Source organism: Halichoeres trimaculatus, unplaced genomic scaffold (assembly GCF_033239565.1).
Source record: "Halichoeres trimaculatus isolate MK-OKI-2021-1 unplaced genomic scaffold, fHalTri1.1 fHalTri1_scaffold_10, whole genome shotgun sequence".
In the NCBI taxonomy this organism is placed as follows: Eukaryota; Metazoa; Chordata; class Actinopteri; order Labriformes; family Labridae; genus Halichoeres; species Halichoeres trimaculatus.
Genome location: NW_027437187.1, coordinates 1,584,507 through 1,598,768, shown reverse-complemented (window position 1 = coordinate 1,598,768; position 14,262 = coordinate 1,584,507).

Sequence of the window (14,262 nt, the reverse complement as noted above, 5' to 3'; positions counted from 1 at the left end):
AATGTCCCATACACAAAACAGGAGAAGTGCAGAAGTGGTGCACAGATGCATGTTTTGTTGAAATGCAGTCACCAGATTCAGCAGCAGTAGTACAACACGTTGGTCCGCCATTGTTACTGTTTTTGTTGTCTGGTTCCTGCACCTCATTTTAAAGACGGTGTGGAGAAGTTGTCGACTTTTGGCCAAATAGAAATGTTGCTCATAAGATATAGGGCACTAATTTCGTGGCGCAGCGCAGGGGGTGCAAGCCTGGCGCACCCCTCACAGTGCTAATTTCGTGCTACGCACCGCCGTGCGCTGCCAATTTGACAATTTGGTAGACAGTCTGCGCAGAGATGGGTGTGATGGCGCGCCAAGGGGAGGTGTCAGCAGATTCATGTTGGTGCAGTGACAATTTCTGGCCAAAAACAGCGCAGAAAGTGCGCTGAAAGCTCGCCAGCTCCAAACTGGTCTATCCTCGGCGCAAAGTGGAGCGCACCCTCCACAGCTGTTATTTGGTGACAGGCGCACATGTGCGCACATGTCAACAAAGCCTCAGAGGCAGGTTTCCAGAGTGTCAGGCACATTTTAATGCAGTAAACAATCACAGCAATCACTATTTAATGTAACTGTCTGAACCAGCATATACATTTATATCTATATTAACTGTCCCGTCACATCTGATGTCAGATTAAAGCCGTTTGTCATAATGGAAAGTTAACCTGACGGCAGCTGGAAGTTTGATGCACATCTTACAATTAAACAATAAACAGCCTTAACATCTGATACTGAGTATATATCTGGTTTCTCTCATTTCATTTAATTCAAAGAAAAGAGGGAGAGAAAAGACGAAGAAAAAAGAGACAAAATGAATGTATGTCACTCAGGATTTACCTGTGATTTCCCATATTTCTCTGTTTTAGTCTTTATTTTTAACCTGATCTAAAAAGATGGAGTACATTATTGTAAGGAGGATGAGGCGGAGACACCAGGAGAGTATACAGTATATCACCAAAGGTTCTGCTATTTGGCAATGACAAACCAGGAGTGCAGGTGGATCAAAAGTATTCTGAATGGATCAGCCAGCTGTGTAACTGTCTCTTCATTTTTTACTCCTATTAATGACAAAGGAACAGATTACATCTGTCCTGGGAGCTGGCCCACACGGTGACGTGCTTCGTGTCCCCGCTGTCCATTTTCCTGCAGCAGGGACAGCGGCTCTGACCGTCTCCACTACCAGCACTGTTTCCGCGGTGCTGGGGATCACTTAGACCAATCAGTCGTGCACCTCGGCTGCAGGGCATTTAAAGGCGAGGAGAGGTGCTCATTTGATTGGTGAAAACAGCGCTCGGCTGTGTTAAACCCACTCACGGCTTTTCTCCTCCCTCTCTGCCATTTGCGCGGAGGGAGGCGTGGACGCGCAGCTCTGCGCTCCTCTGCGCTCCTCTGCGCTCCTCTGCGCTCCTCTGCGCTCCTCTGCGCTCCTCTGCGCCTTGACGGTGCCTCTCTTTGCACTGCAGGAAACTTGCAAAGTGCGCCGGTCACGCCCTCTTCGCACGGCGAAGGCTGACGCAGGGAAGGTGCACCTGCGCTTGCGCTTGGTCTACGAAATTAGAGCCCATAATGTTTATATATGTATGGGAAGTACCTTATCTCATCAATGTAAAATAAGTTTATTACATCAGAAAAAGCTTTTTATAGTTACATAACCGCTGGTCTCACTTATGAAAGCAGACATAATGAACGGCCATGTTTGTCTATAGCAGATTTTGGGGGACAGAAAGAGCAAAACGTGTCCTGAAATCTACCTGGGGGTCAGGCAGAGAAAGAGAGGGTGTGGTTGTTGTTTTCACAGTAGAAGAAGAAGAAGACAGAGGTTGTTTTGTTGTTGAAAGAGAAGATGATGAAGAAGAAGATAGAGTATATTTTTGTTGTTTTGCAGGAAAGAATTAGTATTGAGAGTATTTTCTGATGAGGAATCACAAAAATGCATCACATGAGCGTGAATCTTCAGATTTTGGTCCAAAAAGATCAGGAAGAAATGCATTTTATCTGAAACTGGTGTTGCATAAACAGCCCCTGTGTCTTCACGAGTGGTTCCATTGTTTGAAACTGGAGCCATATGAAGCTGGACTGAAGACCCTCAAGAGACCCTGACCCCCTGTGACAGTGTGATCTTATTTTTTATTTTAGTAAAGAGCCGACACACCACAGAGTACCAGAGAAAGTCCTCTGAAGGTCAGTTCATCTCTCACACTGAGTTTAGCAAACCTGGTCTGAGGGTGCAGATCAATGCAGCTCAATACTAACAGAGTGTAAGAATTAATAACCTCCACTTTGACCTCATCCAGACCTCAGTGGAGCTCTGTATCGACAGCAGAGAGAAAAACCAGAGCAGGAAGCAGGACGAGGACCAATGGTAAGTGAATTCAGGCAGCTCCATCACAAAGTTAAAGCGGACTAACAGAGACAGGCTGACTGTACTTAAAAAACGACAGGTCCAGCACTGACCTGTACAGAGTTTAAACATAGACTGTATAGTAGAGTGGACAGCATGGCTCCGCAATTAACCAATGTACGGTTTTGAAGCCAAAATTCCCCCGTCACAGGCACAGCCATTGTAGCAGTTGTGCAGCCAGAGTCTGCGCAGCAGAGACTGTGAGGGATTCTGGGAGAATCCGAGTGGAACAGAGTGACAAAAATAAAATATTTTTTTCTTTGGAGAGTCCAATCTCCTCTTGGCTCTACCTACCAATATATTTTACAATCCCTTAAAAAAATTCACGAGAACGGCATCTGTCAATCATCATTAAATGTGACAAATTACCTTGTTTTTACATCACGTTACCTCTTATAACGAATGAAATTGAAACTTTTCTGAAAAAAGAGGACTTGAATACAAGGCAAAATATATCTTCAAATCACCACAACAATCGGACGTGAGAAACATTTCTACGAGGTGTATTAATGTCTTAAAGTTTGACCACAGCCCATCTGGAATGACTGGAGAGATGGATTTTTCTATACCTATACTGCAGCCAGCCACCAGGGGGAGCAGTTTCTGTGGCGAGCAAGATGACATCCATTGTTTTACAGTCTAGGTGCTCTAATTTCATAGACCAGGCGCAAGCGCAGACCCAACTGCCCTACGCCGGCCTTCGCCGCGTGGACAGGGCGTGACCGGCGCACTTTGCAAGTTTCCTGCAGTGCCAAGAGAGGCGCAGTCAAGGCGCAGAGGAGTGCAGGGATGCGTGTCCACGCCTCCCTTCGCGCAAATGGCAGAGAGGGAGGAGAAAAGCCGTGAGTGGGTTTAACACAGCTGAGTGCTGTTTTCACCAATCAAATAAGCGCCTCTCCTCGCCTTTACATGTGCTGCAGCCGAGGCGCCGCGTCTGATTGGTCTGAGTGATCCCCAGCACCGCGGAAACAGTGTGCTGGAAAGACCCGGTAGTGGAGATGGTCAGAGCCGCTGTCCCTTCAGCAGGAGAATGAACAGCGGGGCACATCGGAGGACACGAAGCACGTCACCGTGTGGGCCAGCTCCCGGGACAGATGTAATCTGTTCCTTTGTCATTAATAGGAGTACAAAATGAAGAGACAGTTACACAGCTGGCTTATCCATTCAGAATAGTTTTGATCCACCTGCACTCCTGGTTTGTCATTGCCAAATAGCAGAACCTTTGGTGATATACTGTATACTCTTCCAGTGTCACCACCTCATCCTCCTTACAACAATGTACTCCATCTTTTTAGATCACGTTAAAAATAAAGACTAAAACAGAGAAATATGGGAAATCACAGGTAAATCCTGAGTGACATAAAAACATTTATTTTGTCTCTTTTTTCTTTGTCTTTTCTCTCCCTCTTTTCTTTGAATTAAATGAAATGAGAGAACCAGATATATACTCAGTATCACATGTTAAGGCTGTTTGTTGTTTAATTGTAAGATGTGCATCAAACTTCCAGCTGCCGTCAGGTTAACTTTCCATTATGACAAACGGCTTTAATCTGACATCAGATGTGACGGGACAGTTAATATAGATATAAATGTATATGCTGGTTCAGACGGTTACATTAAATAGTGATTGCTGTGATTGTTTACTGCATTAAAATGTGCCTGACACTCTGGAAACCTGCCTCTGAGGCTTTGTTGACATGTGCGAACATGTGCGCCTGTCACCAAATTACAGCTGTGGAGGGTGCGCTCCACTTTGCGCCAAGGATAGACCAGTTTGGAGCTGGCGAGCTTTCAACGCACTTTTTTTGGCACAAAATTGTCACTGCGCCAACATGAATCTGCTGACACCTCCCCCTGGCGCGCAGTCACACCCATCTCTGTGCAGACGGTCTACCAAATTGTCAAACTGGCAGCGCACGGCGGTGCACAGCACAAAATTAACACTGCGCAGGATGCGCCAGGCTTGCGCCCCCTGCGCTGTGACACGAAATTAGAGTCCTTTGAGTTTAACCTGAAGGCTCTGGCAGGGTTAAGTTTGGAAGCCGTCTCCAAACATGTCTGTGGTCGTGGGGTGTGAGAGCTGCCGGCTGGTTCAGTGTGTGGAGTGGTTTCCTGGCACACAGTGGGCACTATGCTGACCATCAGTCAAACAGTGTACTTTCGTGTCGTTTCCAAACAGGTGCAACCCTTCTTTTAAACACTCTGCAGACAGAGTGTGTGTACGGTCACAGAGCACCCAGAGAGGTTACAGAAACCTGGAGCAGAAAACAACCACCTCATACAGTCTGAATTCACACACACACACACACACACACACACACACATGCACGCACGCACGCACACACACACACACCTTTAGAGCAGTCTGAGGAGGTTCACAGATCCACTGACCTTGTGGACACCTGTAGTTAGGAGACAAAGAGGCAGATAATGAAAAACGAGCAGTTAGTAATGAGACATTTTCATCTCAATTATCATCTTTTCTGCCCTGTGCTGCATGTGATGGTTGTTTTGGCTTTTATCTCCGTGTCTTGATCACATGGAGATATAATGAAGAGGGGAACAGCAGCATTATTCTTCCTTTTTGTTCCCTGCACAATGGATCTGACACATGTTCATGGTCATTTCCTGCTAATGGTTTTTACTGAACATAACACAACCATTACCTCAGGGATTGAATTTCACACACACACACACACACACACACACACACACACACACACACACACACACACACACACACACACACACACACACACACACACACACACACACACACACACACGAGTAACTGGTTGCTGAGAGCGTTCACACAGCTTTTTTCTGCATGGATGTTAAAGGAACAGCTGATCCTTGTGTCATCCATGGTAAAATCAAACCGTACTAAACAGGAAACACGTTAACCTAATCCTGTCTGAGGAGAGTCTACCACACTTCATGAGCTGTTCACTGAAAAGAGAAAGACTCCCCTTAACAACCCAACAACAGCCTTAGCCTGTGGGCAACATGGTGGTGACCATCTAATACCATACTATCTAACCAATCAACCCATCAGTGGAACGCCAGAGCCAAAAGTTATCTGAGGACATCTTGGCTGTGTCCAAACTCATGTACTTCTGCAGAATAAAATGGGATGTGCTTTATTATTGCCTGAAAGGAAATTCAGATTCACAGCAGCAATACATGAAAGTATATGGTACAAAAAAATCAGGAACATATAAAAAGAATAATATAATAAGTGCCAACTAGAAGGAAAGTCTATCAGAGATGACAGCTTGTCCATCATTGTCCAGTCAGCCAGTCTCCACCTCCACAGGGTCCAGGACTGAGCTTCTTCAGCAGTCTGTTCAGTCTCTGTCTCCTGGATCCTGTCTGCCCACAGCAGGTGAAGTTCAGTTGGTGTCTGATGTTAGCTCTGTTAGCCATGTCTGTGAATAGCATGATGCTACTCTGCCTTCTGGTATTCCCTCTGGTGCTGGGTTAGCACAACAATTTCCACTGCAAAGCTGCTGTGTGACAGACAAACACTGCCCTGTAAGGTTCTGTGCTCTGATTTTGTAAGTACAGAATGTAGTAACTAGTATCCCGTTGAAGACACAGCCCTAGTAACAGCCTGAGTCTAGATGTTACCTCTATACCAGTGTTTCTCAACCCTGGTCCTGGGGACCCCCTGCCCTGCATGTTTTTTATGTTGCTGACTCCAACACACCTGAATCAAATGATCAGCTCATCATCGAGCTCTGCTGGAGCCTGATAACGAGCCATTCATTTGAATCAGGTGTGCTGGAGTGGGGTAACATCTAAAACATGCAGGGCAGGGGGTCCTCCAGGACCAGGGTTGAGAGTAACTGCTCTATACAACTGCACATCTTACCTTAATGCAATTTGTTTCCTTGTTTTTCTTGTTCGATAAACTTTAAAGGGAAACTTTAACTTAATAATTGTACAATAATATGATGATGATAAAGGCATTTTGTTCTATTTCATGTTCCTACACTATGGCGGTACCAAATAGGCCACTAAGTGGGGCCACCTTTCTGTTTTGGTTTCTGTAACATACCAGCTGTTAAGCTCTGATACATCAGTTGTTATGCATTGACCTAGTGAAGGACTCTCATTGGTAACTTGATGGGGCTCTGGAGCTTCATGAGGCTCTTTGCCAACTTTGCAGTGGCTTCTTTTTGTTTAAAAAAATAATAATAATAAAAAGTTTTTATATTTCTTGCGGAGGGTATTGCTGATCAAAGACAGTGACACCAAATAGAATCGTTGAACTAAATGCACCACATTTTCTAATTTAGCTTTTATACTTTTTTTGAAGACTTTGCGATCTTGTGAATTTTATGACATTTTTCTTTTTTTATATATACAATTTGAAAATTAATATAAAAAATGAAAAACTGCGACATCACATGTACAATTTTATAAACCCCAAAACTTCTCATTTAGATAACTATTCACTAGATTTTTACTAAGTTGAGAATTATATATACTTTGTTGTTTTTATTGTGAAGATAATGTAGATTTTGTGGCTCCTGAATGACTTTAATCCAGGTGAGCTGAGGTAAAACGTCTCTTGTGAAAGTTAAGGTTGAAGACCACTGGTCCAGTCTAGCTTTTTGTGGGAAAGTTCCACTCTGTCCTCTCTTGGTGCTTGATGCTGACCTGCTATCCTGGGTATCAGCTAGCACCCCCCACCTACACCAGCACCGTTACAATCTTTCATAAAGGACAGGGAAGAGTGTATTTTCTTTGTCATTTATGGAAGCCATGAATCCACCCTGAGAAAAATCTGGATGAAACCCCGAGCAGAGCAAGACTGAGTGAACTGTCTAAATCTGATTCATTTCTAATAGTCGAGTCATGTGAGAAGAGTCCACAGAAACATCCATCAAAACCTAGATCTTCACCTTCTGTTAGCATGGACAGTCATTTGCACCAACCTGACGTCAGTTTTTGGTGCTTCACACCAAAAACAGCAAAGCTGTTACAATATGAACGCCTGAGTCTGTCAGTGTGGATGTGGATCTGTAGCAGGGGTTAGGGAAGCGTGTCTGTTATTCACATGCAGTGACAGGTTTTTTCGTTTTTGTGATAAACGTCAATATCCAAACTTGTGAAAAACCAACTCATGAGCACTTGAAAACTTTTAATCAACATGTGAGAGGTTTTTAGAGGTGTTGGTGTTTCCATAACCATTTTTTATTGTCATTCTTAAGTTTTGTGCAGTTCTAGTTGTAATGAAAACGCGACTTGTGTTTGGTCCTCCTCTCTCATGTAGCTCTCAGGTCATGAGTGTGTGTGTGCGTCCTTTACCTCTGATGCTCACATGTGCGGCCTCAGAGTCTGATCTCGGACGTCAACATGAGAGGTGTTGATGCTCCAGAGACAGGACTCTAAATTTCAGTGTGGACACAGGCTGTGAGGCAGAAGGCTGTCTGCTGATGGAGTGATGTCACTGTCCGGTCTGAAGCGATGATCCTGATCCTCCTCCTGTCAGTCTCACCTTCTGTGCCCTCTCCCTCTGACTCTCCTTTCATCTCTCTCTGTTCCTGCCTCTCTGACTCGACATGTGACCTCCTCTTTTTCTCCTGGTCTCATGTCTCCAAAGGGTCCCTGCTCCATCATCATCATCATCATCATCATCATCATCATCATCATCATCATCATCACCATCATCACCATCAGTATCATCAGGAGCTGCCCTGGCTCTGGTAATGTCACCATCATGTGTGATACCAGTGGCAGTCATTACAGCCCATGACGGTAAATCCGAAGGGAGGGTGTGCCAGGAAAGCCCCACACCAGTCAGTGTGTGTGTGTGTGTGTGTGTGTGTGTGTGTGTGTGTGTGTGTGTGTGTGTGTGTGTGTGTGTGTGTGTGTGTGTGTGTGTAGGGCACAGCTTCTTCCCTCTCTGCTCTGGGTCTGAAACAGTCAGGTTTGTTTGGATCACTGCAGGGAGGGTGTAAGGTATAGTTTTGATTATATTTGGTGTGAAACATTATGGGATGGCTGTCGTTATTATCACCTTGCTCCAGGAGTCTGAACAGGTGCTAACCACCTTTTAATGTAACTATGATGATAATTAAAGGCATCATTTAACAGTAGTGAGGGCTCAGAGAGGCTTTAATCTGACAGACACGTATCTGTGAAGGGCTGCGTATCAACATTAGACCTGCTGTGGATGTTTCCTCTCCCTGGCTCTGAGGTTTGATGGTGAGAGGTAAACAGCCTTTGTTCCTGGGGTAACGAATGTGAGGAGGATGTGTCACAGACTAAAAGCAGCTGGAAATAGGGTCCGAGTTGAATTCATTTCCAGCCCTGGCCCTCTGTTTCATGCCTCAGACCAGCCCACTTTAGATCATGACTAAAGGTTATACTGAAATAATGTAATAACAACCCCTTATGTTAAGTCTGTCCTCTAACCCCTAATAAATCAATAACGTGATAATATGTATCAGTCTATAAGTTAAATTCTAATTTAACATATCAGAATTTAATCCCCCTGGTCATATTTGATGGTTTTTCCATGGCAACACGCGCTGAATGGCTAACCTGCTCCGGGGCAGGTTAGGTTCCAGATTGAACTCGCGGACTATTAAAACCCCGCCCACTGACCAATGAGCCCTCACAAAAAAATGGCTTGTCCATTCTTAGAGGATCCCCTGGACATCGGAGCTCGCATTGCCCAAGGAGCACTTTGGTGCGTGAGAGTTTTCAGGGACCGCACCGACCCACTCTCTTTTTGGGAAGACCACCTTTATGAAAGTTACCTGTTTTCCAGGGAGGGGTTGATAGTACATGACACTTTCTACAGGTAGTTAAAGGGAATGAAGAACTCTCTTTGCCGTAATAAGATCTTCAATGTCAACACCTCTGTTCCATGACAATATTTTATTGTCTGTATTAAAATTGTGACAGGAATTCATGTAGGGCTCATGTGGGCTACATATCACACAAAAAATATAAACACGATAGGAATGAACAAATGAATAAATTCATCTAAGAAATAAATTAGGTATGGTGCATGTTACAGTAAAGGTGCATGGTGAACAGTGCTATTTCAGGATGATAATGGCACAAAAGATTTTTTTTTTGCTCTACACTTACGCATTTAGACTGTCAGTAATTTTCTGCCAGCACTCCTTCCGTGCTTTAGCAGCGGCGACGGTGTTGCTTTTAACGTTAATTACATGTTTCACCTCAACATACTTCCTCATGATCACCTCCTGCTCCTCCTGAGTGAAGTATGCGGTCCTTCTCTCTCCAGCCTGCTCTGACGCTCCAGACTGCTCCATGTTCGTGATTGGTCAGATACAGCGGGCTCCGCCTTATATGCTTGCACGCGCTCATTGCCTAGCTGGATCAACTTATGAGGTTGATAACCTGCATCGTCAAACCGTGTAGCGAGACCGCCGGCTACCGCGCTCAGTTCAGTGAGGTAGCTCCAAGGCTATCTCGCTAGACTGAACTTGCTTAGTAGAACAGGGCCCTGGCAGACTACCTGCGTTTGTTTATATACGGCACGCAACGCATGTGGACTGATACACCAAGCAGCGAGTGCCTCGTAGCCAGCTGTGGCTCTGCAGCGGAGGTAGCGCCGTTTTACGACAGGATGAGAACTAGAGCCTTATTTAGCTGTATTTTTGTGTGAAAGTAACGCGCTGAAAATTCTCTAAATAAAGCGTGAATGCAGACGATATCAGATTTTTTGGGTGGGAGTCCGTTTATTTGTGTTTTTGGTCAAGTGAAATATGGCCCCGTCTGAGTGCAGAGGAAACCGGCAGAGGAGCAGGGAGGGGGTGTTTGGTGTGAGCGCTCTGGGCTTCTGCTGCACAAAAACACTGCTGTAGGGGTAATTTCTGCCCTAAACCTTGTGATAGGACCCAACTTGCTCCATCCTGGAGTATCACTTTAAGGGCTGAGTTTGAAAACAATCACTCACCCCTACTCCATACAGTGTGTGCTGATAGTAAAATTAGCGACTCACACAGGAGGCATTTTTGAACCAGTAAATAGGTTAGTTTTTGATTTGCAAACAGCTTCTTTTGTCTTGGTGTGTTTGTGACTTCCTGTACTTCAGGGCCCTGTTCTGCGAAGCAAGTTCAGTCTACACGGTTTCGCTACACGGTTTGACGATGCAGGTTATCAACCTCATAAGTGGATCCAGCTAGGCTAATGAGCGCGTGCACGCATATAAGGCGGAGCCCGCTGCATCTGACCAATCACGAACATGGAGCAGTCTGGAGCGTCAGAGCAGGCCGGAGAGAGAAGGACCGCATACTCATTCTTGAGGGTTCATCGGTCAGTGGGCGGGGTTTTTATAGTCTGCGAGTTCAATCTGGAACCTAACCTGCCCCGAAGCAGGTTAGCCTTTCAGCGTATGTTGCCATGGAGACTCGCCTCGCTGAGGAGTGATCCCGTGTCGAAGAACAGGGAATCCGGAACCTATCCTCAAAGCTACCTCGCTAGGCAGTAATCCTGCTTCGTAGAACAGGGCCCTGGAACCAGCCTCAAGTGGACACTGGAGAAACAGCAGATTTCAGCAGATACTTCAGCATTGTCTCATATTCTTAGACGGGAGGTTGCCGCTTCATTTAGGGGAGGAGCCAAAAATGACCATCACATTCCTTCCCGCAACTTCCGTTCCTCACACGCCAACCTCCTGTCTCCCCCTCAGAGAAGCACAGTGTTCTCCATAGCCACCCCCTCCCTCTGGAGCTCAGTCCTCAATCATATTCAGACCTGCTCCGACTCCTCAACATTCAAGTCTCTGTTAAAAACTCACCTTGAAATTTGCTTTTGACTTGTGATTGTCCTGTTGTTCTGTTGACTTCTGTTAATTGCTTGTTTTGATTTTAACAATTGTACAGTATCCTGGAGTTTTTGAAAAACACTGCATAAAGAAAATGTATTATCATGATTATACTCTTATACTCTTTTTCTGTATGTTCATTATTTATCTATTTTATTATTGTAAACTAATTTATTTAATGTATCTTTTTTAATCAGGCAATGAAGCTGTGAGGCTAACTACATGCAAAAATGAAAAACCTTTATCAGTGCAGAACAGTCCTCTCTCTACAGAAGAGAGAGAGAGAGAGAGAGAGAGAGAGAGAGAGAGAGTGTGTGTGTGTGTGTGTGTGTGTGTGTGTGTGTGTGTGTGTGTGTGTGTGTGTGTGTGTGTGTGTGTGTGTGTGTGTGTGTGTGTGTGTGTGTGTGTGTGTGTGAGTCAGATTAAAAACAGTAAATCTTCAGTTTCCGTCCTGAGGATGACTTCCTTCATGTTCCACGTCCACCTGAAATCAGATTTGAATCCTCTCTCAGGTGTTTAACAGCTGACAGGGAATGACCTCATGAACTCTTATTAGTTTGGATCACAGGAGCTTTTCAGGGTCTTTAACCACCTGATGACTCTCTCTAATACACAGTGACGAACGTGATCATGGGCACAGAGATTCTTTAAGGTCTGCAGCTCTCACTCATTATGCAGATATGTTGGCATAATATTTGCTTCCTGTGCCCTGGAGTTAACCATGTTTTTCTGTTTCATGTTTTAAGCCGCTTGTAAAAACAAAAACAAAACAAAAAAAAAAACAGCTTCACTAAAAGCTTGTTTGGTTAAGACAGTAAGGAGAGTCAGATACTGAGAAAATGTGCCTCAACAAACAAAAACCAAACAGAGGATGGATGGTGCAGAGTGATGAGGGAACATGCTGATAGCTTCTTCAAGCTTTATCTGTAACCGAACAACAACCAAACTTTGTAAACTCTGAGTCTGAGTCTCGAAAGGATCCTTGAGTTGTGAGAGACTCCCCACATCATTCCTGTACCCAAGACGCTGCGCCCCAGTGACGCCAAGACCTACAGACCGGTGGCAAAGATGCCCTACATCAGCATTTCTCAGTCCTGGTCCTGGGGACCCCCTGCCCTGCACACCTGATTCAAATGAATGGCTCGTTATCAGGCTCAAGCAGAGCTTGATGACGATCTGATCATTTGAATCAGGTGTGTTGGAGTCGGGACATAAAAAACATGCAGGGCAGGGGGTCCTCCAGGACCAGGGTTGAGAAACACTGCCTTACATCATGAAGATCCTAGAAATACTCATTTTGGAGTGTGTGTGTGTGTGTGTGTGTGTGTGTGTGTGTGTGTGTGTGTGTGTGTGTGTGTGTGTGTGTGTGTGTGTGTGTCAGAGAGGTGGATGCTGTCAAAGCTGCAAAGGATCCTGGATAATGTAGTGGGTAACAAAATCCACATCCACGTAGGAGCACATTCAGTGACAGCTGATTTGACTGATTAGTCCCTGCTCTCTGCTTGAAGGTGGAGTAATCAGTGAAATCAGCTGGTGGAGTTGTTGGTTGGAAAGAAAACCTGCAGCCTCTTGGCCCTCCATGGCACGAGTTTGAGATTCCTGCTTTAAAATCACCTGGACAGTGGAGTCTAAACGTGGTCACACCAATTTAACTGAGACTAAATTCCCTCTGCAACTGTTGCTATGGGCAACATCTGTTTTAACACAATCCAAGTCCAACATCTGTTTTTTATAATTCATAACTCATCAGATCACATTCTTTATAAAGTATTGCTTTATCTTGTGTATACATTATTCTGGTACTTACTGCTCTTATATGGCTAACTCTTTACTCAAAGCACACTTTACTTATTTTATTTTATTTTTTGTCATTAATTGCTTGTTCTATTTCATTTCATTTTATTGCCTACTATATTACATTATGTTATTTTATTCCTGTTTAATTTCCTGCTGCTGCACTGTGTGATGAGCTACTGGTAACTCCAAATTTCTCCCCTGGTGATCAATAAAGTAATTCTGGTTCTGATTTGTCACTGTTGGTGAGCAGTCCTCAAAAAGCAGAGAAGCATTTTTACTTCATCTAAAGATCTAATCCTGTTCATTAAAGCTGTTCTAGTCACCAGCAAAGCCCTGGTTGTAGAGTTCCTCTGTCTAAAAAAAGACAGAAATCATCAGAAAGTCTCTGCTTATCTTATTAGTCATGGAGACAACATGTCATGTCAAAATAACATGATATGAAGAATAATTCTCCTGCTCCATGACTAATGTCAGACTGAAAAACCTCACAGACAGAGCTCTGAACAGAGGCACTTCAAGGAGAGGGATGAAGACCCACTCAGCTTCATTCACAGGACCCAACATTCAGAGTACTGAAATAACCACTCAGATCAGAACAACTGAAACCAAAAAAACAAAATAAGAATATACCAAACAGAAAATATAGTCAGGGAGTCCATCATTCTCCAGTCAGCCTCCATCTTTAGAGGGTTCCTCACCCTTCTAATGTGGCTTTGCTGGCTGGTGTTAGCTCACAGATAAACTCATTTTACCGTCAGGGTCATTCAAAATAAATAAATAAGTAAAAAAAAATATGGTAAGTGACCCCATTTTTAATAGAATACAAAACTGTAAAATTATCAGTCATCTGTAAATTTACAAACTGGATTTTGTTTTAGTATTATAACAATAAAGACACACAATATTTGTTTCTTATCTTAATGGAAAAATCCTGTATTATCTTTTCTGCTCTCTTAAATTACAGTCTGACTGATGTGAAGTGAGAATAATTATCTTTAACTGAATATGTAGCTTGCCTCATAAGGGTTTATGTTCATACTAACAGTCTAATGTTTTTAACTGGAATTTCAGATAAATCTTATTAGTTTTAGGAACCGTATGCAGCTGCCCCCATTCCCTCCTCACTCATGGTTGCAATAATAGTTACGTAGTTACGCTAAACGCTTCTTCTATCTATGACAGATTTGAACCCCCCTCCCCACCAAATATATGA